Here is an 18,969-nt window from a genome sequence, read left to right on the forward strand (position 1 = left end):
AGTCAAAGCTGCCATATTCAATTGTGACTGATTCTTCTCACTTCACACATTGTTCTTGCTGCAAAGAATACAACCTTTTTGGGGAAACAGGTGTAATTTGGTACATGCAGGCTACTTTTTTTCTGGCCCTCATGCACCCTCATGTCTACAGTCTACAAACATATATTTACATAGTTTCAAAGTGTCTGGCTTTTATTCTGTGGATTATTGGCCAATTAACATCACACATTTTTCAAATGAAATGAGTAGAAACTGCTAACTGCTATACTGCTAAGGACACAAAAAATGTATTGTTGCTCATTCATTTTGCATAAGGTAGCATTCACTGTTTTACCTAGAGGTTGTTTTGTGAACTATGAATGTACAATAACAACAAAAGTAACTGTATTATAAAGGAAAATTGTCAATAATTAACTTTTAACTTCTTTCACATTTCACATTATCATATTTTTGATAAAACAACACTACTCTTTGCTCAGTATACAGTAATGGTGAAGTTATAAAAAAACAAACTAAACAAACCTCTAAAATATTATTCAGGCAACCTTGCTGCAAAATCTGCCAATCCAGCCATTGCCAAGCTAGTTTAATCCAGTTCAGGGTTGTGGGGATCTAGAGCCTGTCCTAGTAGCAAAGTGTGAAAGGCAGGAGTCTATCATGGATGAGGTGCCAGTTCACAGCTGGGCACACTTGTGCACATATCCACATTCACTGATATTGGGCTAAATTACAGTTGCTAACTTACATAACACAGATATCTTTGGGACAAAGTATCTAAAGAAACAGAGATATATAAGTTAAGAGTAGGATTTTAGTCCGTTTTATGTTGGTTAAACTTACTTCTTGAAACTGTCAGTAATTTCCTGATATATGTTAAAAGGTTAAAAGCAAATAAACCACAAAAGAGTGGTCCAACACTGTCTGAATAGGCTATTATGAATATATGTATTGGCAACTTTGAAGAATTTTCTTAGGTCTTCTGAAAAATCAAAATTAAGAATACATTCAGAAATTTTCTTTTCAGAAGTCTGACACCAATATAAACAAAGCCTGGGCCTACGACAAAAGGGAGATAACTTTAGCAGATTTTAAAAGCTTTAAATAATAGTCAGGTTTGATGAGCAAAGTCATTAAACAATGATGCAAATATTTTTTCTTTGCCAGGTAAAGGCAAACGTATTTCTTGTACTGTACAGTAAATACACATTTTCATATATATTTGAATTTTATGACATGTGCCTGAAAAATGTGATGCCAAAACAGATGATCTTAATGATAAATGAATTTTAATGTTGCCTTACAATCAACAGTACTTTTTTTTTTATGAAAGTCTAATAAATTAGTACTTTGTAGCTTTTGGGAAGAAAGCAGGACCCAATACTTGTCTCACAGTCTGGGAATTCCCCAGTAGTGTTTTAAGAAGAACAAGATTGCTTCCCTTATGTTGCCATTCATCACTTTATAATGTTTCTGCAGCACAAACAGCTTCCTTTGGTAAGTGACAAGATCATTTATTAATATTTTTTCTTGTTACAAAACAGTATTAACAACTTGGAGACAAAATGCTAAAGAAAAAATATTCATTGTTATTATATTTTTAGTTTAAGGATTCTGTTTCACTTGATTACTGTTTTACTACATCTACAATACCAGCAGTTTATGATTTACGGAAAAATTACTTATTTCATTTTAATTTAGAAAATAGGAAAGAAATCAAGTTTATAAATGTTCAGCAAAAATGGTGTTTGAGTAAGCCTCTTTTAATCAATCATGGCACATATGTACTTGACAGATGAATTCTCTGGCCTTAGAACAGATGTGATTTTAACTATACAGCTTTGAGAATTGTAAATCAAAATAAAATGCATGCTTGAATATGCATATTACATATGTGCATACTGCTATCATTTCAAAGCATTTGTATCTCTGTGTGTATGTGACAGAAAGTGCTCAGACTTGCACACAGAGGTTAAAAATAACCTTAGACCTGTGCTGCGTTTCTCACAGTGGCTTAAGATAATGTGAGACCAAACCAGTGCTCTTTATTACTTGCCTACCCAGCTTGTGTGCAAAAGGTTTGACATTTAAAGGAGGATGCCACTAGGAGGGGGTTATGGTAATTTATTTTTAGATTAAAATCTTTTATTCCATTTTTTGAAAATAGTATCAACACTTATTCAGTCACTTTAATGTTCATTTCGGGGAAACCTAAAACACCTTATAAACTGAAGCCTTATTGTATTTATCTATTATCATTTGATACCAAACTATTATTAGTGTTGAATTTACAGTATATGTATGCTAAACATGTATTTTTGCAATATAAATATTAATGGAAACTACAGGAATCATTTCATTTCAATTCGGAAAAAAATATTAATGTATCCATCACAAATTTGAAAATACTGCTTCTCACAAGGGTGGCATAAGGAAAACATGACATTCCAAAAGCAGCAACATGCATGGAAGCTGCAATATATAAATAGCTTTATTTGTTTTTTTGTCAGTGAACGTGATTCTCCCTTGCCTAGTATAGTATAAATTATTTTAGCCATTGTCTTTTATAATAACACAGAATAGAAATGAAATCATTGAATACTTATTGTTTATAAATGTTTATCCAAATATCCTTTATATTAACTCCTTTTCTGATTAAGGTAAAAACAATTTAAACCTAAACAGAAAGATATGCCAACAAGCATAACATGACTCTTGGCATGAGGGGTGAGACAGACAGATTCAGAGACTATTTCTTAGGGTGCTCTTACAATGCTATACTAGTGTAGCACCTAAACGTACTAGAGTGTGAATAAATAAGCCCTATGAGCATTTAAATTCTACACGTGTTGTACAGTAAACACTTTGTTAAGTATTTGCTTGTGAATACATCTAAATAAGAGCAGTTCATATGATATTTATTTTATCACACAAATTTTGAATATGGAGTAGGTACATAACATCAACATAAAAGCTGGATTCACTCCTTGTTTGTTGGTGCCAGAATGTGAAACAAACACAAAGTTAAATTATGGAGCATGAAACAAATTGTAAAGGAAAATATCAAATAAAATTACTAAGTGATGGTTGATGATTATATTGATAATTGTATAGTAAGCATTGAGGAGAAATATGTGTGTTTAATACATAGATTTTTAGGTTTTGTTAGCCTAATTTTTGAATTTTAGGGAGCAACGTATATACAAGTGAGAAACAGGATGCTGTTAACAAGTGATGGCAGACATTTTGCATACCTCAGACAATCTGGTGACAGACATGCTTAAATTATCAATAAAATTTCTGTGTCACTGAAGAGTTTCATTATGCAAGCTCCTTCTGGTCTTTGCTTAGTCAGAGGTTTCAAGCAGCTTGTTTCTACCACAGTACAAGATGTTGCCTAGATATTTTCATAAACCCATCCATTTGATTTTCACTGTATTTTCCTTCTGCCAGATCTAGTCTTTGTAGAAATCTGAATCAGGAAATGAGATTCGAACTGTCTTTTTTCAGCCTTTGTGCTTTTTATTAAAATATAAAGTTAGCATGTTTCAGAAAACTGCAGCCTAAGTAATTTTGTTGCAATTATATGTTGCTTAGACCCCCTATATACAGATTGTTCAGACTTGGACTCTTCACTGGAAATTCGGGTAAACATAAATGTTACTAATACAAACAATCAAAAGTCATATATTCTGTAGTGAACCAATAAGACTTTGGGCAGATGAATAGTCATTTTGTCTGTAGTTATACTGTGCCCAAATTTATGCATGTTTATGCAAAGCATCATGATCCTAGCCTCTACCTATGTAACACAGAAACTGTTGACAAATGCAGAGAGCTTTGCATATGGAAAATGTTCAATGCATAATACCCTCGTGATGAAGAGTTAGTGATGAGCAAATTCGCCTCATACTAATATGTTGCTTTTTTCCATTTAAGTTGCAGTTCAGCTTCGTATTTTTGTTCTGCAAACACCTTCAACTTAAATTTTCTGTGAAAAACAGGAAAGCACTTTGCAGATTTTTTTTTTTCTTTTCCATAAAACAAGTCTGAAAAGAACACAAAAAATAGTCTATAGGAAATAATAGACTTTTCAGAATTGTCTCAAGTGTTAGACACTGTTTACAGGCAGGTGGAGGGTAATTAAAACGTTTAGGAAAGAGGAATAGCATTCATTAGTAAGTGTTCTGTAAAGATTGCAAAGGCCTCAAACAACTGCGACCTGACAGGAAGAGGCAGTGAAGAGTCAGTTTCAGCAATGAATCCTTTCATGTTGTCGTTTTAACTGGCTTTATGTTAAAGGTCTTTGAAAAAAATTTTGTTTGAGCATCATTTGCTTTAGTAATGATGAATTAAGGATTCTCATGAGGAAAGTCTTCTTTGAGAGTTTTTGCATGAACAATACTAAACAATTTAGATGAAACACATTCATTGAAATAATGTAGGGGAATTTCAAGTAACTGGATAGAATAAAAAAGAGCAGAACTAGTATTTAATGGGACAATTAAGTACTGATTCAAGGGAAAGGACAATAAATGATCAATAAAGAATTGCTTCGAATGATTGCATCAATTACCAAAACCGTTGGCCTTTCCTATTACCCCTCCTTCTATCCCAGCGGTTTTCAAACTGGGGGGGTCACTGAAGCTGTACAAGGGGGGCGTCGAATAAATGAACAAGACAACAAAATTAATTTTTTACATTTTAATTTCAAATTTAAATTTGCAAGCATATTATCACAATGAATGCATTATAACTAAAATTAAAATAAAACATTTCTAAGGCATAGATCTAACAATTAACTGACGAGCAGTGCCGCTGCTGCTGCTTTTATAGTCACGTATTTTCAATCTGTAAAGTTCAAGATGTATCAGTATCTGTCACGAACATTCGGGTAACAGTAAATCAGGTGATAATGCAGTGCGACTGCACCACATTGGCAGCATAGCCAATATTGCCAAATTGAGTTAAATAATTTACTGTGTATTGGGTTATTTTCATGATACAACTAACAGCGGGATAATATTTGTCGGACGAAAATACGTTCGTCTCGCGCAGATTGACTTCATCGGTGTCCTCGTTACGAGATTTTTAAAAATTAAAACATATTTAATCGTTTCTTTACATAAAAAATAATTAAATAAGAATAAGAATAAAAACCACACAAGGCATTTTATGCAGTTATTAAAGCACTTTAAAAAAATTAATTGCAAATATTTCAACAAAGTTAGCCAAACACATGCAAATCTTATGGAAGTAAAAATGATAGGATACCGCGACACCACACGAGTATCATACCTCTGTTAGTTGTATCATGGGTTATTCTCATCTATTATGCAGGAGGCACAGAATTATTCCAGGTAGAAAAGGGGGGGTGGCGCGAAATACGAAAGTTTGAGAACCGCTGTTCTATACCATCTTCAAACCAGGTTTGATATTCCTGCACAGGGAACAGATTATCATCCTAGACAAACAGGAATTTGTGTCATATAAATGCGGTAAGACGGAGACAATTTTGAATCATCAAACATTCTATTAAGCACACCTTTTGTGCATATGGTAGGAAAACCAGAACACCCTACAGTGGAGAGTAAGATGAGTGATATCTAGCATATGAGTTGAAACATATTTTGTATATCTTTATTTGTAATGTTAAAGAGCCACGAGCTGGAAAAACAGTTTTCTACCCCCGGAGTTTAATTAATGATGAAAGCACCATATGGAACAGGCTTATGGTTTAATTGTTTCCTTTCTTTCCTGTTTTCTTGAAACTAGAGAAAATGCTAGACTCAGGACTTGGGCTTGCATGAGCTTTTTCATTAGTGAATGTTAAACCCCCATACTGTGAAATAGGTGACTGGGGAAGGGGTAGTGCATGAGCTGTTTCATTGGTGAATGGCACAGGAAGGAAATGGATTGTGGCTGAACTAGGATTAGATGAACCAAGGGAGTTGCCTGCACCCGTTTGTCCAGAGGTATACCAAAAGACGTTAAGAGCAGTATAAAACAAGGCTCATCTTCCCATTCAGTGTCTCTCTCTCTCTCTCTCTTTCTTTCTCTTACCATCTTGCCAAGAAGAGAAGACAACCTCTCTCTCTCTCATCATTTCTCCACGAAGAAGACAACTCAACAGCCATATTGAGACAGGCATGTGGCCTGTTGCCATACTCCATTCAAATAATTTGTGTTAGATAAGCCCAAGCTAGACAGAAGATAAGTTGAGAGCCACCTATGGACATAAGATGCACTGCTGTTTAGACTGTAATAGTATTTTTGTCACACTCATTGTATTTTGCTTATAATTTGGACATATACAGTATTATTAGTTAATTGAAACTAACTCTTTCATGTTTGTTCTATTGCTTTATCATTTTGCCTGAGGGCATTAGTATATGAAGGCTAAAAGTAAGGGATTTAAGATACTGTGTTATGGTCTACACAATAAAGTCCATAAAAGGGAAAATAGGGTCAAATAGGACTCTATATGGTAAAATAACTTCACACAAACATTGAAAGAATGTGTGAACACCACACACATTAATGCAAGATACTGGGTATGTAAGGCAGTAGTCCACTGTGCTGAACATCAGTAATAATTACTAATATAATTTCAGTTTTCAATTTCAAATTTTTCTAATTAAGCACACTTTCACCGAAGAGCTCAAGATGCAATATATGAATAAAAGAAATGCAACATAAGCACAAAATATAATGTTAAAACATATACCAAGAAGCATCATGCAATACACAGTGCCAGGTATGCAATTTAGGAAAATTATTTTAAAGCTAGTTATCTGGGTAGTAAACACTTGCTTGCTTGTGAAAGCAGTATATGACATTAAGGTAAACACAAATAAGCACAATATAAAAAATAAAAAAAAGTATTTCTTATGTTTTCCAAAAACCTATTGATATCATGTGAGATGGCTGTTACAACGCAGTTTTAGTACTCAAACCTCCCCCTCTTGGCATCTCAGCCTCTTAATGTATTTGTTAAATTCTACCAACAGTAAACTCAACTCAGATTAATGACATTGTGATTAGTTGAACATGGCGTGCTAATGGAGTAGTTTAACAAATAAAGGAGTGTATTGGATGGTAACCACAAGTACTGGTGTTGCTTCAATAAGTGGTCTATAAATGCCAAATCTAATACACTTTAACTAAGAACTATAATATTATACAAAGAAAGCTTTATTCAGCAAGCAATAGAATATTAAACCAGGTTTTCAAGATGTGCTTTTCAAGCATTCATAAAGAAATTCAAAGAAATTGGAGAAGATGAAAACAGAAAGCATAATGGAAGATCCAAAAATCTATCTCCATTGGATGGACGTTACTTAAAGGTCACTTACTTAAGTAACAGAAAGAAATGAAGTGAAGTACTTACTCAGTGTATGGCAGAGATATGTGGCAGCAGAGTACATGTCATGACTGTGCAAAGAAGTCTTGAAAAAAATGTAGGGCATGTTGCAGCTAAACAATCATTCTTGATGAAATGCAAAAACAGAAGACACTGTAGCAAACAAAAGACCATAAAACAAAGAGTGACTACCAGAGGCAGAAGTCTTATGGAGCGAAAAGGCCAAACATGACATTTTTGGTTAACCAAGACACAAGTAGAGTATTTCAGAAGAAGAGTTGGTAAGAAGTACATTCTATTTCTCTGCCACCTTTTACAAAGCATGAGGTTGACTTGGTCATGGTCTGGAGGTGTATTTCAGTCAGTGGTGTAAGGAATCTTGTCAAAATTAGTGGAATGATAACTGATGAGAAATATGAACTTATTTTTATTCATCATGCTGTTCGTGTGGTAAAATCTCATCTTTCAGCTTGGTAATTACCTCAAACTTAGTTCAAATTAATAAGCAGAAGACTACAAATTGATGACTAACAGTACTAGACTGGATACCTGTAAGATCCAGACCTCAATATAGCTGAAGGTTTGTGGGATCACTTAGACTGAGAAAACAAACAAATTAAGTCAAATGGCAAATCCTGAAGCAAGCATGAATGAGCTTACTACAGGACTAAATAAAAAGATTTTATAACAGTGTACCAAAGTGAACTGCATCAGATATGTATACTAAGGAGTGTCACAAAAGTAATACTGATTTTTGAACAATGGTGCACATCCTCTTTATGATACTCTGTCATTAAAGGATAACTTTAGTATTTTTCATGCTGAAATAATTTCTTCGCAATCACTCTTGTATTTTGTAATGGACCTAATGGGTACCATTGTCTTACCATAAATAAAAAAAATCTTAAAACTTAACAAATATGTCAACTTTGGAGTATCAAAGGTTTCAGTTTAAAATCTGTTTTCTGTTTTTATTAAGCATGATTGTGACAACAAAAGTATAGTAAAGCCTCGTTTATTGCGGTTAATCCGTTCCAGACTCTACCACGATAAATGAATTTCCACGAAGTAGGATTCTTAATTTATAAATAGAATATTTTCGCAGTCAGAGCATAGAAAACCTGTTTACGACCTTCTAAATACGTTTTTTAACATTATTAGAGCCCTCTGGACATGAAGGTGAAAATCCACAAAGTAAAAACTATACGTTTATATTGTTAATTTTATATTTACATGCTTGGGTCACAGATTTGCACAGAAACACAGGAGGTTGTAGAGACAGGGACTTTAAAACACTGCAAACAAACATTTGTCTCTTTTTCAAAAGTTTAAACTGTGCTCCATGACAAGACAGTGATGACAGTTCCATCTCACAATTAAAAGAATGCAAACATATCTTCCTCTTCAAAGGAGTGCGTGTCTGGAGCAAAAAATGTCAGAGAGAGAGAGAGAGACAGACAGAGAGAGAGAAAAGCAAACAATCAAAAATAATATGTGCTGTTCGGGATTTTAAGTATGCGAAGCACCGTGTGGGAAGCACATCGTATATCATTGAGGAGTTGCATTTAATACGTAATACGTGCTCTGATTAGGTAGCTTCTCAGCCATCCGCCAAGAGCGTCCCTTGTATGAAATCAACTGGGCAAACCAACTGAGGAATCATGTACCATAAATTAAAACACCCGTAGAAATCCGTGAACCAGCAAAAAATCTGTGATATATATTTAGATATGCTTACATATAAAATCCGCGATGGACTGAAGCCGCGAAAGTCGAAGCGCAATATAGCGAGGGAACAATGTAAATTGAAAATAATACATTTAACCATAGATTTTTGGCATTTTTTTCTCAAGGTAAGGATATGTTTCCTGCTCACTTGTCTACTTGCAGTAAACAATGTGGGTGGAGTTATGAAACTCCCCCTTTCGCTAAGCTTTATCCTGCTTTTTATCCTACTTTTGCTTCTGTAATACTGTTTCTTCAGCCCGTTCTGCACTTTGAGCAACATCCTGTATATGAAAATTTGCTGTAGAAATAAATGTTGTTATTGTTGTTGTAAAAACAAGCAGATGCACACTCAAATCATATGATTATTTTTTCCTAAATACTGCCTACTTTTTGCCTATTGCATTGTGTTGTCATTTTACAAAGGCTACAGGACAAGATTCATCGTTGTGAAGAGCATACAGTACATAACAGCTTCATAGTACTTTGTAAAGATGACAATTAAAATCCAAATGTATTTTTAATACAAGTCTTAGATTTTTGAAAGAGCCAAGACACCTGCATATAGCACTTTCCATGACACGTCGTGTACATGTGCAATAAAAAAATGCTAAGAAAATAAAAAGGCAGAGTGTGTGGTAGAGCCCAACCATGATGAAAAAGACTGAAGCGCCACAAACAATTTACTCAATTTTTTGATGCAAGATGATTCAGTGTAAGAAGATATGGTAATAGAAGAACTGAGGACAACATTTTTGAGTGAGTAAACATACTGACACTCACTGATATCAATCAATCTGTAAATACACAAGGAGAGCATACAAGGTCCATGAAAAACCGCGATGCTTTGAGTCAGGAATGACAACTCTGCACTACCACTCTACTTATGCTAAAACATCTGTACTAAACTTTCTAAACTTCAAAATTGTTAAAGCTAAATGCATGGATGTAGTTCCTGTTAAGTTCTCATAACTTGATTGTCTAAGATTTTTCTAATTAGACCTCCAAAGTACACGTGTCAGAGGGCAGTATCTTTACAAAATAATGAAATAAGGTTCTGTATATTAAAAGAACTTAAGCGATCATTTGTCTTTTTCAAATATTATTGTCTAGTTATCTTCAGAAGATAGACATCAATTCACATCCGGGCATCATCATTCAATAATGTCACTCACAAGCACATTTCACCATTTGCTTTTAAATCCTTCTTAAAATGACAGGGAAATATTTGTTTCCAATATGTTTACAATCTCAAGATGCGGGTTGAAAAACATACATATTCTGTAAGTTGTATTGCTTTTTGTTAACATAACATAAACCATGATTGTAAGAAAATAACTGAATAATTCTGAATTTATCCTTTAATTTCTATCAATCAATAAACTATTCATCAGAAGTGTTTTGAAAAACACTACTGGTGCTTCTTTATACCTATGATAATATCTTTATAATTCCTTACTGTTACTGTTCACTTATCATTAGCCAAGCTAGATGTTTTCTTCTTTTTTATAATTCATTGTGTGTATTTGCGTGGGTTGTTGTTGTTTGTTTCTTAAAATATTTCTTGAGCTTTTGTAAACAATCTATCTATCTATCTATCTATCTATCTATCTATCTATCTATCTATCTATCTATCTATCTATCTATCTATCTATCTATCTATCTATCTATCAATCAGCAGGTACTAATCATGAGTGTGTGCAGTTCAGTAGGAGAATGAGCAAGACTAAACATGTATGGCTTTGAATGTGGTATGCTTAGTGAATATCAGCTCCACAGGCCCGAGTGCTTCAAGGACAGCATCCCAAACACCAGAATGAATAACTTATTGAATATTGTTACTGATGGCAGCTGACGATCCAGCCATGTTCTACTAAAATGGGATTCAAAAGCCACAGTCATCAATAGCACAATACTTGATTTTGCAAGGGTTAACATTATTGTTGACTTGATTTAGAAATAATAAACATACACTAGAAATCACAAATGACTGAAATTTGTTATTCACATATTTTAGTACACAGGAGCTTATAACAGAAAATATGCAATAAATTGTATATGTGATAGAGCAAATAATATTTCCCACTAATAAATACATCCTGTATAACATTTAAATGTATTTAAGATATTTTAAAAAAACCTAATACTGTACTTTTTTATTTTTAATCTGTGTTCAACATTATGGACATTAAAACTGTCGCCTAAAAATTTTGTTGAACAAATATCTGGATTTTTAATAATTTAATATTCACAAACATGTAAACAGATATTGCAATAACTGCTTGCCATTCTGGTACAATTCTCTTACATTCAGTGCTTCATTTTAGGATTCACAGAGTTTAGTACCATTTTACAGCAGTTTAGGTTAACCTAAATTCTTAGGCCATTGACTTGGGAAGATAAATGCTCAAAGTACATTAAGAAGACCCAAACATAGAGCATTTCAATCAAATAAACAATATAAAAGCATTTGATATTAGAACCTTCTAACCAGGGTTTGCTAAGTCACTATTTCACTTACATCAAGAATCAAGAGAAATATTAACTAGGCTTAATAGTATAAGATTCTGGTTTCATCTGAACTTCTATTACAAGAAAACACTTTAATGAGTAGTTAGTTACTCCAAGAGAAATATTATGATGTTTTTAATGATATTAAGTCTTGTTTAAGTATGCTACATTTTTACAATTAAACAGGGCCTAAAAATGATCATTTCATCTTTTTTGTTATATGCCTGTGTATTGTGTCATTAAGGACTGATTTTTCCAAGTTGCAGTGGATACCATTGTCAGTCCAAAATGCAATAGGTTTTTGCACTATATTTGTGTTCTGTTATACTTGTTTTGAGGAGCAGGATTAGCTGAATATGCAACAACTTGGTTAACAAAAAGGGTTCAATATCTAAAATAGTGCATTCTTTAACAAAAAAGGCACATGATGGCATAATAACAAACAGAAGTGCCTATGGCAAGGAATCTTTGCCAGATCAGATCTGGTTTGGAGCTCCTTCTCATGAGTGGGGGTCCAGAATGAGACATCGCTTCTGTTGGCATCTCATTTTTATGCTCCTCAAACTGGAAGGCAATTACTCTCACTGGGAGTCTTTTTATGGCTGCTGGAAGTAAAAGAGATGATACCAGTAGTAACAGCAAGAACATTCCCTTTCCCAAGATGAGTCAGGAGGGTGATCCACAGACACATGCATGGCAGAGGGCACTATTCATACATTAAGTGTGTCTGACTTAAAAAAAAAAAAAAAAGAAAATAACTTTAACTTGAAAAATTCTGAATTTATCCTTTAATTTCTATCAATCAATAAATTATTCATCAGAAGTGTTTGAAAAACACTACTGGTGCTTCTTTATACCTATGATAATATCTTTATAATTCCTTACTGTTACTGTTCACTTATCATTAGCCAAGACTCACTGGGAGTCTTTTTATGGCTGCTGGAAGTAAAAGAGATGATACCAGTAGTAACAGCAAGAACATTCCCTTTCCCAAGATGAGTCAGGAGGGTGATCCACAGACACATGCATGGCACAGGGCACTATTCATACATTAAGTGTGTCTGACTTAAAAAAAAAAAAAATCACAGGTACATCAACTTTTGCTGCAAAGAGTCCAAGGCATAGCCTCTACCCCATCAGGCAGAAAAACTTTAAACATGTATGTTTGTAGCATGGTGGTTTTGATCAAATTCATTGAGACACTTTATTAAGTGTTAATAATATTTAAGTAAAAAGAAAAAGTGAATTTTCCCTGTCAGCAGTGAAAAATATTATATACTCTGTACAAACCTGTCTATTGATTTATATTTATTATAATGAAAATAATACATTTCCATATTACCAGCAGAGGTGCTCCTTGGGATGACACCCAGGCAGAACCTATTCAATAACAGTCTGCAGAGGTTCCAGACAGTGAATGTAGAATAAGTGGGTCACAAGATGTCTTAGTGGTTCCAATACTCTAATTGATAAAAAGTTAGCAAAAATAAAACACTTCCCAGCATTCTACTCATGATATTTTCTCTAACACAACAAGCTTCATTTAACTGTTTTATGTGACTGTGGTCTGTTAATAATTTTCATCAATCAAATCTCAACCCTGACTTCAAAAATTTTGCAAAATGTAGTGCTATCAAAAAAGATACCAGAATGTAATTTTTTTTTTAAATATGCAACAAAACTATAAGAAGCTATTTCAGATCTCTGTGTTATTTTTTAATAAGTTCATACTTTTGCAGCTTTATGAGCAGTGTATTTGATAGACATCTACAGTACGAAGAAGGGAAGGAATCATGATATCAGATAGATCTTTTATAATGGGTCTGAGGAAAGGAGAAATTTCGACATTGTTTTGTGATGTTTGTTAGAGGGGCACTAATTTTGTATTGTTTGGTTTCACATTCATTGAAATGACTAGATGGGTGGAGAGATGGTTCTGACACTTCTTACAGCGTTTATGGTAAGGCATGTTTCTAACTGGGTTTTTAGAGTCATTATTGTTATATGTTTAATTCTTGCTCATGTGTACTAATCAAAATGCAACACACCATTACTCTCTGACACAATAATCAGTTAAAACCTTACCTCAAAACATCTGTCTTCCATATTTGTATTTACCAATGCATTTTAAACCCAACAACACCTAAAAAAAGTGTAATTGTGTAAAAGCATGATATTACATTTTGGTATCTCAGACTAAAGATAAATAAATTATGCCACAGGAAAGAAACAGTTTGACTGTTTTCTCATTTAATATTTACCCTTTGGCTAGCATTTTACTTATATTTTTATTACAGCCTTTTGTTTCTTGTACAAATTATTACATTTGGTTTTAGTGGATGACAATGATAAAGCACACATGCAATTACCTGATACCTAACTTTCATGCTTTCCTAAGCTCGGTGTTATGGTTCATTATATTAATGCTGAATTTATTTATTAGTTAGGTTCCAAAGCTGAATATTTTAATAATTGAACTATCCATCCATTTTCCAACCCACTGAATCCAAACACAGGGTCTGCTGGAGCCAATCCCAGCCAACAAGGCAGGAACCAATCCTGGGCAGGGTGCCAACCCACCGCAGGACACACACAAGGGCCAATTTAGAATTGCCAATCCACCTAACTGGCATGTCTTTGGATTGTGGGAGGAAACTGGAGCGCCCAGAGGAAACCCACGCAGACACAGGGAGAACATGCAAACTACACCAGGGTGAACCCAGGAAGCGAACCCGGGTCTCCTAACTGCGAGGCAGCAGTGCTACCACTGCACCACCGTGCCACCCTAATTTAGCTAAACTTGTTTGTAAACTTTTACCAGCTTGTCACAGTATATTTGGATGTTGGTCAGTACTTTACAAAAGACTTTCAGTTTACGCAGCCTACTTGTAACGACTGTATGCTAACAGGTCAAATGTTTTAAGTTGTCCTTGCTGAAAAACTTTCAGGGTAAAAAACATTAGTTGCTTTTATTTATTCTAATATGAAAATCATTGTCAAAGGTGTCAAATGTGTGTGTATACATTGTAACATCTCAAATTCCCATGCACCATGTTGGACACTTTGCATTAAATTATGTGGGATAAATTTAACTAATTTGCTAAGTAAAAAGTTAATAGCCGTGGTACTGGGTAGTTTGTAAACAATATACATGCTACACAGTATAATACACTCAAGCTGTCGCAGGATGCATATGTTGAATAATATTCAGTAATAATAATTAAATACTTATCAGATGCCAGGTGAATCATAAAAATAATTAATTACCTGTGCATTCTGAAAGATAAATCATGTTAATAGTCTCTGTTATTTTCTTCTTCATTTTGTGAAGTCATGGAATAGCACATGAAATAGAAAAAGCAATGGTCCTGCAAAGGTAAACCTTACAGAAGAAAACAAACAAAGAAAAATTATATTCTTTTACTTTTCAAAAATCACACATCCAGCAGAGGGCAGCACTCATTCTTTACTTTTAAATCTAAAGAATTCAATTAAAATATTGTTTTAGCATATGTGAGTTTCATTTAAAATTCTGTAGATATGCAGAACTTTTCAGATTGGCAAAAATGTGAAATATTCTTTGTAATTTATCTGAAGGGTAGTCAGAACAAGTTTATGTACAATACATCTATACAAGCTTTTTTCTTATTTTTATCAAAATGGAGAAAAATATTGTTCTGTAGTATTTATTAACATCCTTCAGAGATTATATTATAAATTATAGTATAGGTTAGCTGGGGAGTAAGAGCCTATTTCAGCAGCAATGGCCACAAGTCAGGAATCAATACTGGCGTCAAGACATTAGACCACTTTAAAAGAAACACATTAAAATACTATGATTTTTGATCACCTTAAATTTGTAAACAATGGATGATAAAATTGCATGATCCATTAGAGTTATGATTTTGTTTGTAATAACAAGTACTGGGATTAATGATAAAGTTAAATATTGGTTTAAGATGTTTAACAAAACTATAGGCCTTTGTTTGCCTCAGGTATATTTGAAAATAACATACTCTTCATTTACTAACATGATAAAATGTATTTATCTGATTAGGAAGTACTTACCCTGTGGCCATGTCCTGTCCATACTGACCTTTCAGGGACTGGTTAATTTTAGATTTATGAATCTAGCAATCAGAGTTAAATGCATGACATGGAAAGTAAAATACATGCAAGGTAATTTACTCTTCATGTTTGGCCATCCTCCTAAATTGAAACTGATCAGGTCTCTGTTTAGATGAAGGTTTGTGGGTAGACAGACTGATGGGCATTAGTAAGTTGCTTTTTTTTTTTTTGTGGTGTACCTGTACCAAGAACATAAGGTCTTACAAACAAGAAGCGCTAAGCTATTTTTTTGGACGGGCTCTGCATTCTCTAACAAGTTCATAAAAGGGACCACATGTGTCTAAACCTAGGACCGTTTTGAGTCATCAACCTTTATTTGCCACTAGAATGGCCATATTCAAATTAAGCACATTAAGATCATCAGGGATAGAACATTAAAGAGATACACCTTATTATAAGATATTTAATTACAATGTCTCCAGTAATATGTTTTCAAGTACTTAAACCTCTAAAACTTCCATTACATTTCAAACATGATTGGGCCTGGTCTTGGTCAGCCAAAACATCTAATGTATTAAAGAAAGTTTAAGTAAAAGCAAGATGTACCTGCATCTTTTGAGTGTAAATAAGATCCATGTAACTTTTTGCATTCTGCCACTTCATACAAACTAAGGTCTTAAAGCTATAGGGTATGGCTTTTAAAATTATTTTCTCCAACATTGATAAGCTTGAGGGTCAAAGCATACAGTTTGTTACAATCCTTTTTTCATCCAAATAGCCTCTGAAAATATTATTACTATACAAGTATGATGTCTTTTGCAATCTTTTCTGTCTATTGGAAGAAGCTTAAATATCCTCAAAGTTTCTATCTTTCAGCGTAAATTCCAAAGCATGCAGTATATAATATCCATACATTTCTTTAAACCCAAAAGATCATTCCTCTAGATTCTTTTAACATTCATTTATTTATTAATTTTCCCTACTTGCTTGTACACAGTCCCAGGGGCTGGAGCCTATCCCAGGGTCTTCAAGCTTGAGGCAAGAATCTGCTCTGAGCAGAATGCTGATCTACACCATTCCACAGTCACATGTACTCACCAAGCCAATCACATTATAATTTCCATATATAGATACAAATGGTGCATTAAATATATTTTATTTACAAATATTGAGATTGTAAATGTACGTGCATCTTTACAATATCTCCTGTGAAAATAGGAGTCAATATGCTAAACCCCATTATATTCTACAAATGTATATTGCTAGTTCTGGAATGTGAAACATTACTCTCAGGCAATTTCGACATTTAAGGTAATTGTTTTGTCAATAGTATATGCATATGTGTACTAAGAATGTATCAATCAGGTGAATAAAAACGTTCAGAAATATAACTATCTACCAACAGTATAGAATGTCATTTTTGATTGGCCATATAAATAGAAATCTTTCCAGATTAAAAGAGAAAATTATGTGTTTTTTATAAAAGCAACAGCTCAACTGATGCATTTCATAGTTTTTTTGTGAAAAACCTGGGAAGGCAAGAACTAAATGCATAAACAATCTAAAAGAATATTTAAAAAAATATTTCTCTAATCATTTGGGGTCAGATATAAACATATAGATATAAATAAACATAGAGAGGAAGTTCGGCAGTTTCTGTGTGTGCCAAACAGGAAAAAGAAAAAAGAAGTCGGGGATCCCCAGCATTTTAAACAGGTCTATTTTAAGTAGTAAATGGCTGTGTGCTGATTTTTCTTTATATAAAGTGTATTTCTAGAAGACAATCAGCACTTCTTTATGAGTTTAAGCAATATAATAACTACCAAAAGCAAAATAACAAACAGTAGTAGAATGCTAAACTACAAACTATTCTGAGACATAACTCAACACCATTATGCTTGTCTGAGACTGAAGCCTAAAAAAAGTAAAGGAAAAGAGAAACAAAAACAAGCTGTCATTGTTTTGCTATAAATTCCTCTTTTGTCTCTCACTGGATATCCCCTACAATTACCATTTGTTAAATACAGTACACTGAATTTTTATCTGACATTTAAATTTACATTCACCTAATTATTAAGGAAGAGCTTGTTATATCAGCTGCTACCTCATACAATACGCTGTTCTGAAAAAGTGTGAGCTGTAACCATGGAAAAAATGGTGTGCTTAAAAGAACAAGCCTTATCTAAAATCTGGTACATTTATGTGCGTGGGGAGAAGTATTTAGTCAGCATAAATGTGATAAAAACTATGTACTGGTTTACGAAATATTACTTACATAAAAAGGGTAGAGACTGAGTAAACATTGCATGCTTGAAACTGTCCATTCTAATATATAACAGTGAAGAATATATTTTATGATACATGCTTTTGTGCTTTTGTAATGTGGAATTTATGATTGTCGTCATAGGGAGGAAAGGAGATAAAATTAATCACAAAGAAAACAAAAGTGTGATGGTTTATCAAATTGCATGTTGAGGTATAACTGAATTTAGCTTCAAGTTTAGCAAACAAAGCTTTACTGAACAACCTAACAGTAATGCAAGACCAAATATACCTGAAAGTGAAATTTCTTTGACATTTAATATTTAATAAATATTATTTTAAATTTAGAAAGATTAGGTCAATTATTAAGATTCAGCCTTGGACCCACCATAAATAATTGCAAGAAAAAGCTGCTTACCATGACATGATTGTCTAGTTTATTTTACCATCTAAATTCACTGAGTTACTGAGAACTCACACTTAACACTTATTATTTTGCCAGGTTATGCGGATTTCCCATTACAAATCTCAACCTTACATTTATTTTACTTAACTGATGCTATTATCCTAAATAAATGACAGATCACAAATGTATAAAGACAAACACAAGGTAAATTTTTCCATCACTAAATATCTAGGATTGTAACAATATTAAGCCATAAATATAAGTCAGCTACTTAGATACAACACAAATTATAGATAGATAGATAGATAGATAGATAGATAGATAGATAGATAGATAGATAGATAGATAGATAGATAGATAGATAGATAGATAGATAGATAGATAGATAAATACTTTATTAATCCCGAGGGGAAATTCACATAATCCAGCAGCAGTATACTGATACAAAGAAACAATATTAAATTAAATAGTAAATAAAAATGAAAAAATGAAAAAAAAAAAAAAAAAAAAAAATAAAAATAAAATTAATATTAGCATTTACTCCCCCGGGTGGAATTGAAGAGTCCCATAGTGTGGGGGAGGAACGATCTCCTCAGTCTGTCAGTGGAGCTACTCCTCTGTCTGGAAATGACACTGT

The 18,969-nt window shown here is 33.4% G+C and overlaps 1 protein-coding gene and 1 long non-coding RNA gene across 3 annotated transcripts in view; one reads left to right on the forward strand and one right to left on the reverse strand.

Moving 5' to 3' along the window:
• Nucleotides 1-16,884, reverse strand: part of LOC120543199 — a 30,954-nt gene extending 14,070 nt beyond the window's left edge. Inside the window, exons 1-3 of one of the 2 annotated variants that reach the window (XR_005636309.1) lie at nucleotides 16,648-16,884; nucleotides 14,864-14,978; nucleotides 7,388-7,513 (exon numbers count right to left, since the gene is read on the reverse strand). This is a non-coding gene — a long non-coding RNA (uncharacterized LOC120543199). Of the gene's footprint in view, nucleotides 1-7,387; nucleotides 7,514-12,938; nucleotides 13,571-14,863; nucleotides 14,979-16,647 lie in introns of those variants that run through there. The other variant, XR_005636308.1, reaches the window with a different exon arrangement.
• tnip1 (TNFAIP3 interacting protein 1) overlaps nucleotides 1,444-18,969 on the forward strand; it is a 119,977-nt gene continuing 102,451 nt past the window's right edge. The window contains exon 1 of the mRNA XM_039776130.1: nucleotides 1,444-1,494. The gene's annotated coding sequence lies outside the window, so the exon portion shown is untranslated. The remainder of the gene's footprint in view (nucleotides 1,495-18,969) is intronic.

This window comes from Polypterus senegalus, chromosome 13, assembly GCF_016835505.1.
Source record: "Polypterus senegalus isolate Bchr_013 chromosome 13, ASM1683550v1, whole genome shotgun sequence".
NCBI classification, from domain to species: domain Eukaryota; kingdom Metazoa; phylum Chordata; class Cladistia; order Polypteriformes; family Polypteridae; genus Polypterus; species Polypterus senegalus.